Source organism: Doryrhamphus excisus, linkage group LG14, assembly GCF_037039965.1.
Source record: "Doryrhamphus excisus strain RoL-2023G ecotype Guam linkage group LG14, RoL_Dexc_Guam_v1.1, whole genome shotgun sequence".
NCBI classification, from domain to species: Eukaryota; Metazoa; Chordata; class Actinopteri; order Syngnathiformes; family Syngnathidae; genus Doryrhamphus; species Doryrhamphus excisus.
The window spans coordinates 10744697-10757426 of NC_136370.1; the positions used below are offsets into that span (position 1 = coordinate 10744697).

The 12730-nt window shown below is 40.3% G+C and overlaps 1 protein-coding gene across 2 annotated transcripts in view; it reads right to left on the minus strand.

The window, feature by feature from the left end:
- LOC131140021 (leucine-rich repeat and fibronectin type-III domain-containing protein 2) overlaps window positions 1–6132 on the minus strand; it is a 100567-nt gene extending 94435 nt beyond the window's left edge. Inside the window, exon 1 of one of the 2 annotated variants that reach the window (XM_058090069.2) lies at window positions 5437–6132. The gene's annotated coding sequence lies outside the window, so the exon portion shown is untranslated. The remainder of the gene's footprint in view (window positions 1–5436) is intronic. The other variant, XM_058090067.2, reaches the window with a different exon arrangement.
- Between the last annotated feature and the right edge of the window lie 6598 nt (window positions 6133–12730).

Sequence of the window (12730 nt, forward strand, 5' to 3'; positions counted from 1 at the left end):
ACTCAGAAACCACAAATCCCTCCTCAGCTCTTAAGTGAAGGTGAATCTATTTAATAACAATTTGTAGGGGTAGGACAGAACCGACTAATGTACATTTGGAATGGATTTACATTATCTCTTATGGTAAAAAAATGATTCAGTGAAATTAATGATGTTAACCAAGTTCCCTTCTACTAATAACACATCTCAAGCATACGTGGAACTAACCGTACATAAGTATATTTGCTTAAACAAGAACAATACCTTTAACAACACAACTACTGGACAAGAACACTGCCGAAACAAATTGAAACTAACACAATTACTTGCAGTTTGCACTGGCTCTATAGCTAGAACCGCTGACTGTGATGAATGATCCCTCAATTTCATCGAAGGGGTCAAGAGTAGCAACAACGGAATTCATGTGGGAAAACCATAAAGGTGAAACCTCTAACAACAGCTCTCACTTTTCACTTTTGTGTCTGGAAAAGCAAAAAAGGAAGACAGTGATGCAAATGGGACTGGGTGTCTTATGGTTTTAATCTTTAGGGCCTTGCAATGTTCCATAAGTGCTGAGTTGGAAAAAAAACCCTACCCCACAACTTCTGGTGTTCTCAAGTTTCACATTTTCACTGATACAGCATTTTTGTGTCCCTGTGGTCAATTTGGTCAGTAGGAATATTCATGCACTGAATAGTGTATCACAAAGAAAGTCGCCTGTCTTAACTCCTTAAGGTTTTTCTCTAAGCTCTAAGGGGTCTCTTGCTCATGAAGGAGCACATGACCAATAGCTTAACGCACTCCAAACAGTGGTTGACCTTGGCTCACTGTATTGTCCTATAGGAAGTGAGGAGGCTTGGGCGCCAGGCAGCTAAGAGAGAAGGACTGTGGCGTCAACGTTCCCTCTTGGGTCTGACAGAGGGCTGCTGTGAGCCAACATGTGATGACTCCATCGTGTTTAGAAGTGGGGCTCTATCCGGCTCGAAAGACCAATGTTAAGAAAGGAGTAGTGGTTCCTTTAGAGCTGGAACACCATGGAAAGATTCTGGTCAGAGAATCATTTAATCATCTTTATTGTGCAGGTGGTTGGGCTAAATTAACAATAAATGTTGTGGTCAAAACAATAGGAACACATGTAATTACAAACAATGCAAATGAAAGCAGCTCAATAGCACTCGTATGACACAAATAAATGCATGCACAGTACAAACTGTATATTCAGTCAATATAAGACATGAACACAAGTGAAAGCAAACGTACTAGTCTGCGAGCCTAGGTTGCACGCACACAATTACAAGCACATTGCTTAGAAGTGCACATCCAACAAACTAGCTTCCATTTAGCTCCCAGCACAGCTCACTCAAGAAGAGTAAACCTACTCAACTCAATGCACACATTACAACGTCAACAGCAGCAATCAGTTCCAGCACCGTAAAGGTCCAACTTGCACTTTGCCTGGAAACTACATCTTTGAAGGAGTAATTAATTCCATTACTAATCCAATTACTTCATAGTAACAACTAACTATAACAAATTATTTTTAACCTAATCTGCCCAACTCATATACAGTACATGGGATCCTTGCGTGCAATAATAGCTATATAGAGTTATGGAAACTATAACTTGTCAGTTATGACCTTTTCTTTGATGATTTAACATTGAAAAGAACAACTTTTCTAACCTTATGTGTTTTCTGCATGTAAAGTCTCTCCCCAAGGTAAAACTGGCCTACTTCAGAAAGCATTGTCTGCATCCATCTGCTGTATTCGTAAATTGCACTTGCCTGTGATAGCAGGTTCTCTCATCTGTCAAAGCAGGCCTATCAATTTCACCGTGCAACCTCGACAAAGGGCATTAACCCTGCTGCATCATTTTGGCATCACACATTGAAAACAGTGATCTCAGCATACCAGATGAGCATGGGGGATGATTTTGTTTTGACTGCTGGCAATGAGAAACAAAAGACCAGAATAACAATGCAAGCAAACCGAATGAGAAGGAATGAAACAGTCCCAGATGCTTTCCCTATTTTGCAAGAACATCAACATCAAAGTAGAAAGGTCAAAAAGTAAAATGCTATAGTGCAAATATAAAAGCTTTAAAAAAGGCTATTATGTTTACGTATTAAGATTGGTATGAGGTATGCAGCCAGAGATTAGTAAATATTAACTGTAAAAATTAGCAAAGGTATACTTGTACAGTCGAATTGTAAAGTCAATTTGCAAATGAACCCTCATATCAAAGGTGTCCCATAGGTAGCTCGCAAGCATCCCTTGCTACCTGATTCTGAGTTGCTCCCCAACTGATGAAAGAATATTTGCATTTACTTTCTTTGTGTTTTTATAAGTGTTCAGTTATGACTTTATGCACATCTTAAATGCCAAATTAATACAGAATGGCTCCACTGCTTGAGAGACATTGAGAGACAATTAAATGCTGCCAGTCTTATTAATAAAACCCAAGTAGCTCTAACGGTGATAAATGTCAGACACCTCTGCCTTATATACTGGCCGTACTTTGTGCTTCACAGTTTCTGGTTGGGATCAATTTAGATCCAGACAAGATTTCCCTTCATTTGAAATGACCAATATATTTCAAATGTCTAAATAGTCACATTAATGAAGGTATTAATGAAGTTTCACAACACTCAATTTAAGACAAAATGTTGTACTGTTACACAGTACCGTGTACTGGATGTGAAACTGCCCAACCAAGTGTTGTACATGAGACATCCAACCACTTATTCCGGGCATTCTTGATTGCTGCCAGTTTGTCAGTGGCATGAAGGTGTCACAACTGAGAAATCCAAGCCTTGCTAATACTATCCAGAATATTTCCGGGGACATGGTGGCCCCTCTAGATGCAGTCTCACCTCAGGACCCGTGTACACCAGTATGAGAAGCTCCATGTCGGAGGTTAGTCACATCCATTGTTGACCATAATGACTGATTACATGGATGTCATGGCAGTTACATGTACTTTTTTTAATGGCTAGAAGGAGGAAAAGATGGGGAATTTGACAGCCAGTCTTGTTGGTCCTGAACTCATTTGAACGACATTTACTGCTGTCATTCATACTCCCTGCAGCTTGATCTGGAAGCGAAGAGACAAAGTGTGCAGACAAACAGACAAAGTGTGCCTTGCTGCCTGCTGAGTTCCTCATCAGTTTCCTGTACTGACACATCCTCATCCAAATTATGATCACCTCCTCCTCATGGAAGATTGGATCAAGGGCATGGTACACATTAAGTCTTGCTGCCATGAAGTCTGTCACTGAAATTACAGCTTAGGTATCTTTATGATGTATATAAACCCCACCACCACCACTGCTATCCAAATTTATTTGAATGTGCTCATTTGTAAATTATTTCATTACTTTTGCCTCCAGATGCAAATCTTGTCTGTGCCAAGGCATATTTCAACCTCTGGATGAAGTCATCAACGTTCAGCCTGTAAATATATTAGAGCTGGTCACATTTCATCCAAACAGTATGCAAGGTTTAAGATTTGATGTTGATAATTAACTTAAAAAGACTGTATGTAATTTGGTCTAAATTAAATAGTTTAAAAACTCTTTTGAAAGAATACATGGTACAAAAAAAGTATATATTTACATATTACACATACAAATTAAACTGTCCTAAATTTCCATTTAACCCAAATAAAATAACTTACTCAGGGCCATTGGTATTGACATCCATGTCCGTGGCGCATATACACGCTCACACAAAACAGTCTCAGGGAGGTGTTGCTAAACATTCAATGATTAGCTAAGCTTTGCCAAATTGCTATCATTATCATCAACTTATCGAGTGCACTTATGTGTGTTGTGCCAGCTCACCCCAAGACCAAAGAGGTGGAATATAATGTGAGCAGTGGATTTGAATGTTGCTTCCCTCTGGGCAGCTGGAGGAGCCCGCTGCAATCACTCCCTTTAACTTAAGCCAGTGGCATCTTTCATTCCAGCGCACATTGAATTTGACATACAGTACTGTCCATAAGTCTTTTACCACAGTTAGATTTGTTGTCAAAAACAGAAAGCTACCATGACCATAAAGAACTACAATGCCATGAAAAACGCGCAGTTTGTATTTGTGTTTGCTTGTTATTTTGCAGCCTACTTTCTGTTCATGGAAGATCAAAGACCAGAAGGGTGGTGCTATTAGAATGGTTCAACTGATGCTTTTGTGACTCAGACAGTAAAATGTACCTATTCATATCACCACATTTCTTCCTTGGCCCATGCACTAGTTTTGCGCACATGTAAATAACAATTTATACATTTTATTCATCTATTCCCATTGTGTTGCACCTGGTTGGCACACCTTTATCTTGTGTATCTTGTGTATCTTGTGTATCTTGTGTTGAGACTTCCACTTTAGTGACACAAATCCGAATGACTACCACTAAACAGTGCTGCAAAGTGCACTTGTCAGTGAGGCATTTTTGCAACAACAATTCTGTTTTCATGAATTTCAACAAGGTCCTCAAAACAGGGCTTTAACAAGACACCTTTACACTCTATTCTGGTATTCTGGAGATGAACCCTTCAACAGATGTATTTTTTTTCCCTTTTTTTGGAGGGGGGGGGTAGAGGAGATGAATGCCCCATTGAAGTAGACAAGGTGCTCCCTCCCACTGCAGCTCACACTTGTCTGCACTGTCCATGGTTCTGAAACACTCTTAGACCTACGGGCTGAGATTTGTCGCTGCGACCCTTCAAGGAACTGCTTCACATAAGAGTGGTGATTAAAGCGGGTGGGGGGGGGGGGGCATATAACACTGTTTCCCATGGAGTCTCATGGGGGCTATCGATCCCTTACCCAGACATACAGATGCAGTGTAGGCGAATATTCGCACGCACAGCCTGCTATTCAGCTGGGACATTAAGTTTGTCAACATGATCAATCGTGAGCACGTCGATGGCATAAACAGACTGAGAAGAGACTACGAGTTCAATAGAAGTTATAGCCCACTCTAATCACACGGGGGATATTTAGAAGCGAGTGGGCTAATCACCCCCTCCCCTCTCTTCTTTCTCTCTCACACGCACGCACAATTCGCAGACCCACAAAGCGCACTCAGAATTAGTATGCGTCGGGCACACGCATCCTCACATACACGGATTCCCACGCAGCAACCTTTCCGCGCACACAATTAAAGCACAGCAAGGACTCAAAAACAAGACCCCCAGGAACTCGAATAAGTCTAAGCAGTCTCCGTTGTACTGATCCCATTGCAATTGGGTTATGTGTGATTATCCAGAAACACACCTCTTTCACACCGTGCTAACCTCATTTAGCGTTGTCATAACCCAGTTGAAGAGTAGTCGTTTCAAAACGACCAACACCCTCGACAGCGCGTAAGAAAGCAAACGGAATGCAACATAACAGACAGAAAAAAGACATTTCGTAACGCGAGGCTGACAGAACCTTTGCACATAAGGTGTTTTCCTACCTTTTCAAACGGACGAGTATCCATTATGTGTTAGCTCAGGCTCTATAGATGTGTATTGTCGCCCTGGTTCGGGGCTACAGCCGCTCCCTTCCATCCATTTACTCAATCCGGGATCCGAACTGCAGAACCAAAAACTGCCTATCCACCAGCATATTATCTTCCTCTTCGTCACTCCAGCGCCTTCCGTGATGGAAAAAAAAATGTCGCCAGAAGGTACTCTGATGCGCTGGAGGATGCACTTTCTGAGAGCCAACCTGCACCAAGAGCTTCACAGCATATTTGTAGTTCCCCTTGAATTAAAAATAACTTGGATGGTGTGTATGGGGGCTTTGCTATAAATTCCCAAGCGCTCTCTCCGAGTGTTGCTACCAATCAACTTTTTTTTTTTTACTCCGTAGTGCAGTATAGTGAGAAAATATGTCCTTGAAAATGTTTCCTCCTCGTTGCTAAAGGTCCATCCGATATCACGAGTTAACAATTGACATGGTAGATCCGGAGATGAGAGAAGTTTAGTTGAACGGGCTTCAACGGGAGATAGGTAAAGCGGGGTGGCACACTGGGAAGGATATCAGAAGCTGCTGGGAGGAGGATGGGCAAGCAAAAAATAGACGGGCAAAAAAAAAAGACAGGTCAGTCCGCATAGGAGCGCATTAACGCAAACAGACACTTGGAGGGGGAAAGTGCGCAATGGGTGTGCGTAAAAGAGGCAGTTGGGCTGCAAGCTCCGCAGCCTGCAGTGTCGTGCTGTGTGCAGGAGATTAAGGACCAACCACGGATTAGTGTCTTCTTAGGGGTATTTAGCATTCACAGGAACAAAGTAGCCTATCAGGTACATACACTTGGACAAAAAGGCTCCCTTAAAAATGTAATTATGTTTATAACATAAACTATGTTTATTATGTTTCGCACTATATATATATATATAATATTATATATTATATACGGTATATTGTATATTATATATAATATATTTTATATGGTTGTCAATCGATCAAAATATTTCATCATGATTAATCGCATTTTGTCCATGGTTAACTCAGAATTAATTGCATTTAATCGCAGATAGAAAGTTTTTATCATTTTTTTACAATATATTATTTTGGGGGCTGCATGCCGGTCGTGTGGTTAGCGCACAGACCTCACAGCTAGGAGACCCGGGTTCAATTCCACCCTCGGCCATTTCTGTGTGGAGTTTGCATGTTCTCCCCGTGCATGTATGGGTGTTCTCCGGGTACTCCGGTTTCCTCCCACATTCTAAAAACATGCTAGGTTAATTGGCGACTCCAAATTGTCCATAGGTATGAATGTGAGTGTGAATGGTTGTTTGTCTATATGTGCCCTGTGATTGGCTGGCGACCAGTCCAGGGTGTACCCCGCCTCTCGCCCGAAGACAGCTGGGTTAGGCTCCAGCACCCCCGCGACCCTCGTGAGGATAAGCGGTAGAAAATGAATGAATGAATATTATTTTTGTCCTACATTGGGGTGTAACAAAAGTGTAAAAAGAAATACCGACGTAACAACCCCTCCCATAAGAATTAACCCCTTCTCCTTATGATTCTAACAATGCCACCTGTATGACGTATCAAATTAAAGGTCTCACCCATGGGACAACATGTCAGCCACAATGCTGTCGGCTCCTTTTATTGTCTTTGATTTTCAATATTTTCAATTCGTAGCTTTGGGCCAGGAGGGTCCAACGCATCAAGCACTGGTTGCCATTGTATAGAGTGATACAGTTTGGTTATGCCCAGATGACCAGAACAAACGTGCTCATGTCCAAGCCGCACCACCTCTTGGCAATACAAAGTATGAACCACAACCTGGTATACCACTCCAAAATCATTACCTGCATGGTTGACTGCACTATGTGAAGGTGTAACCCATCGTCTCATTAATACACCATGCTTCACAAAAAATGGCCGCTTCACATTACATTGCGACTTCTCTGTAACAGCAGACCAACATCTATCCAATGATGGGTTACTTCCTTGAGCTTTGAGAGAGCCTCACAGGTCAGGAGCACTGGTGGGTTAGTGGGGTCCTTCTCAGGCTCAGTCGCTCTGCTGTTTACAGCACCTTCACTAGAGGACAACGCATCCTTAGCAAACACAGAGGCAATCATCGAATCAGCAGGGTCAACTTCTTGCTGATTGTTAAGGGATTGGGTTCAGGTCAGCACACTAGCAACAAAAACGTCTGGGTGGCACTGTGCTACATCACCATGGGTCTGACTGAGGGGAACACAAACCACCTCAGGGACCGGGTAAACATTCCTTCCTGCTATATCGTTTCCCAGATAAAGTATACACCATAAATTTTGAATCTTGTGCGTACACACACGTTAAAGAAACCATTAACTATGTCTGACATTACATGAATACGGTGTAAGGGCGCAGATACAAAACCCATTTCAATACCCCTTACCACAACGCTAGCGTCAGACTTGAGGTTTAACGGCAGCACACTGGAGAGGATTAATGATTGGGAGAACGCGGTGTCACATGGGATTTTCACAGGGCGTTGGTCTTCAGCACTTCCATGACCTGAAATTTACAATAATTCCTACTAAATGTAGATACTCTTCAAGGCTGAAACTTGACGTTTCAGCTTCCTCCACAGTTTATCAATTGGGTTATGGTCTGCAGACGAATTTGGGCACTCCGAGATCATAATGTGCTTCTTTATTCCAGGAGTGGCTACTCCTGTATTACCTTGAGTATGGAAATGATCATTTCTTTTTCCATCATTTTCCATCCAAAAATATTGTTCTGAAATCCAAATATCTCAAGAAGAAGATTGCAGTTGTCCCAAGAGTAATGTAATGTCACTTGAGACCATGTATGTGGGGACTAAAAAAAAAAAATCTAACAACAAATTAAGTAAATAGATATGAAGTCAGAAGTGCAGTCCAAGCCTCTGACTGATCTTGAGGATATCACCTCCAGACTTTAATGTAAAATAGGACAAGGGTAGTGAATGCATCAATTAGCAAAACAGTACATCTGCTACAGCTAAACTGCTGCACCAAATGTAGCCCTGTTTAAATTTCAACAGATGAATGTACAGAAGACATTTTCCCGTTACTTGTACGTACCGCTTATTTTTGTTAATCTGCTTTTCTTTCTGTTGGAGTCAACATGACGCAGGATTTCATCCCTGCTGGTGCTTGAGAGTAGAAAAGGGGCAATGGTCTCTTTTTAGTCTATAGGCTCCCTCCTTTTCTTGACTTTTCTTTCGTTGTTATTGATGCAGACAGTTGGAAATGTGACTGCTGTGTCTGTGTTGCCCACTGTGCCATTGATCTGCGTTTAGATCTTCCTTTCAAATACACTCCAAGTAACACTCAGAGTTAAAAGAGGCCGATGCAACCAAAATAACTTTTTATTCCCTCCTCTGGCCAACAGATGCTTAGCTAAGAAACTGGCATGAACAACAAATTGTGCATGTGTGACTTTTTCCCGGTGATAACATTTGATGCGTTTTAGCATAAAATGTGGGCCCTTTAGCACTAAGCGAACATAACTTTCAACACCGCAGCCCAACTGAGCAATTTTGCTGACCGCATCTGCCCTATAATGACTTCAGAGACTACATTTTTTTAATGGCTACTTGACGGATCATAACAGAGAATGTCACAGAGCTCATCTTATCCTGCACTGGTCTCCCGATCATCTCAATGAGCTCAGTGTATTTAAATGGCCTCCACTGTCACTTGTTCTCCATCCCAGTAGAAAACCTTTGGGATGATGGAACAGGACATTTGCTTAATGAATATGGTGCTGGCAACACTATAGTAACTGTGGTTCTCTTGGCAGTATATTCAAACATTTCAATTAACAGTGGCCAGCCCATTGTTGGTGGCACAACGACTGAATCCAGTTAAAGAATGTCACAGATGGGAAAAGGAATACCATTTGTGTAAAATTTGCACAAGTATGCTTTGTCTGCTGTTCAGTGAATTGTATTGCCACAATATAGGAAGCAAAAATAGTGGGATGGTCAAATTCAGGAATTTTGACACTTATCAAATGGGTATTGTGAAATGTGAAAGATTAAGTAACCCCAAGATATACCAAATATGTGTGGTATAAAGTAAGACAAGTATGACAAATTTAAGAGGTATGATAGCAATCTGTAAGGACAGCAAGTGTTTGACGTGTCATGAAGATGAATTGTTTTTCATTTTCATGTTGTAATTTTTTTTTTGCATGTTATCTTTGTGGTGTAAAGTCCATTTAATTAAGGATTTTATCTACAGTGGTGTGGAAAAAGTGTTTGCTCCCTTCCTGATTTCTTTTTTTTTTTTTTTGCATGCGTGTCACACTTAAATGCTTCAGATCATCAAACTAATTTAAATATAAATGAGCATAAGGACCCTAAGTCTTCCACTGCCCTCACAGGGATAAAAGGGTTTTAGTATTGTGAAGATGCACAACCATCCTGTAGTATTCAATGAAGACAACTATTGTACAGTACTACTATTGGGCCGCAGGGGTTAGCATGTTGGCCACACAGTCGGGAGATTGGGAAAAAACTTGGTTCGAATCTCCGATTGGGCATCGCTTCTCCTCATCTGTGTGTTTTCCTCCCACATTCCAAAAACATGCAAGCTAGGTTAAGCTAGTGTACCCCGCCTCTCGCCCGAAGTCAGCTGGGATAGGCTCCAGCACACACTCCATGACCCTAATAATGATAAGCGGATCATCATTGAAAAAAGGATGGATGGACTATTACTGTTGATCCCAGCTGTACTGCACACCGGGGCTGTGAGGGTATCACTCTTTGTAATTGCCTGTTGTAGGTACCTGATATAGGCACCCCTATGGAGACAGTCCTAAAATGTAATGCCAAACAATTCAGTAAATTAAAGCTGTGAGTACGTGACATTATGGTTACCCTAGCTAATCGTTTTACTATCAGAATCAATGAGGTGACATTTAATGAGGGTTGTAAAATGATCTGAGAGTGATTGATGTATACTTTCCAACCATTTCACCACATTTCACAAGGCAGAAAATTATAGGAGAATAATTCAATTATTATCTATCTATGGAGACTTACAATCAAAAATTATTTTGACAAAGGCTGTCTTACTCTTCAGTGTAAAACAAACACTTGAGTCCTGGCAGTCTTAATGAAAAAAACATATTATGATAACATACAAAAAAATGTCCAATGAAGTATATTATCGATGTATTTTCTATATGATGTCACTAGGTTTTAACATTTTCTTATGTAAAAATTGAATTTTCACAATTTCTGGCCAAACGCTGGGCAGAAACCTGTGGTGAGGCTTCCTGTCATACGGGAGGGAGTGCAGTACTTGCTTCATCCTGAAGAAGTGGGGGCGTGCATGGGCTGGAAGGTGCTTGTCACTTCCGTCCTTCCATAGAGAGGAAAAGCCATTGTTTCACAATCACCACTAGCTGTCGAGCAGCAAGTCAAATACATTAAAATATATTTGTATCTCATTGTCTGCTAAATTAATGAATTTGACCTCCAAGATTGAGGATAATACACTCAAGGGTGTTTACTCTCAAGTATCAGAACTGTATTTGGAGAAGAACCGGTCTCATGTACTTTACTGTATATACAAACAAACAGTAGGACCACAAATGTTTCTCAGGTAATAAAAACAAATACATCAGTCTTTGAAAGCAATTTGCAAAACAACAAACATGAATTCTTTTCTTTTTTGTGATGACCTGTGTTAACATAAAAAAATACTGGAGGTAAAAGGAAACTCCATCAACCTCACTGAACATCACTGTTTTTTTTCATACACTTCCTGTCAAATATTTTTAAGGACAACATTCAATCTGCTCAAAAAGCATGTTACCTTTCCTAAGAACAAATGAGCAAGCATCGTTTTTTGTGTTCCAGATCATGTTGCGATGAGAAATCTGTCACACATGCTCTCTCATCCACATCAGCAATTACTGCCGCATTGTGGACTGTGTCACTGACACAAATGATGAATTAACTGACCAGATGACAGTCAGTGTATAAATCAGTCAATAAGCCACCTCTGGGAGCTAGAGAGATATCAGTCTTCCTCCTGACATTTGATTTATTTACTGATCACCATCCTCATGATCCATTGGGAAAATGTGTTTACTTTCCTTAGACTGAAACGTAGAGAACCACAGTGACATGCCAAATAAGATACTGAGGAAACTACAACTCACTAGGGAGCAATTTGGCAGTTATTCTAAAAGCTATTTTATGCTTCTGTCGATTTTTATTCTCGGTCCTTTTGGCATATAGAGTGTTGTTAAAAGGTAATAAAAAATAATCTCAGGACAAGGTCAACGTGTTCCAGAAATATGATCTGCTATTCGACTGCATTCTTGCAAAACTGAGTGTTGATGTTGTTCTGCTTTTGTGGTTGAAAAAAGTATAGTTTGGAGCGGGACAGCATCTTCCCATGATTCATTTCACATAATTAATAAAATGTTTGACTTTACAAAATGAATTAACACAAGAGGCCTATTTTTGAGTTAAATTGGTTTCTTAGAATTGTTTTACAAATAATAATTGAATAAATGTCAAATGACACAGAAAAGCTGCAACAGTACTTTAACTTTGGGTAAGATAGTTGTGTTCATATATTAAAGATTTTTTCAAACTAGCGTTAATTATTTCCACAGTGAAAACACATAAAGTTTGCTCTTAAACATTCCAATTATAACAATCCGGGGAACACATAATAACTGAAGCCATACGATTGTTCAATTGACTGTAAAATAATATCAATAATATATCAATAGTATAATAATATTATCAATGATAACATTTAAGTGTAGAAAAAAAATTAACCCCTAGTGGAATTCAGGGGATACACAACACAACTGACTTAAAAAAAAAACAAAAAACAATATTTTCCATGGAACTAGCTGCTACAGATGCATTGAGGACTTGAATTTTATGTCATTGCATCTTCTTCCAGAGTTATTTGATATGGAATTTTGATAATAAAGATGAAAAATGCAGTTTTGCAACATGCCGCTTGGGATGCCATTTGCTGCCAGCCACAACAGCAACGACTGATTGCATGCACCTGTGGGGATTGTGTCTTTGCTGTGGAGCAGAACAGCGAATCAATAAGGGTCTTTGATGTCAGCTGACTGATGTCATGTGACATTTTAGGTTATAATGTTGGTCGATTCATGGTGGAACCACGGTATTGAAGGGTTTCATACAGAAACATGTAGTGTTGCACAATGTTGTAATTTTGCAAAATAAAGTTCAAATCTTCTTTGGAAAGGTTTGCTGAATTGTTTTTCTTATGAAT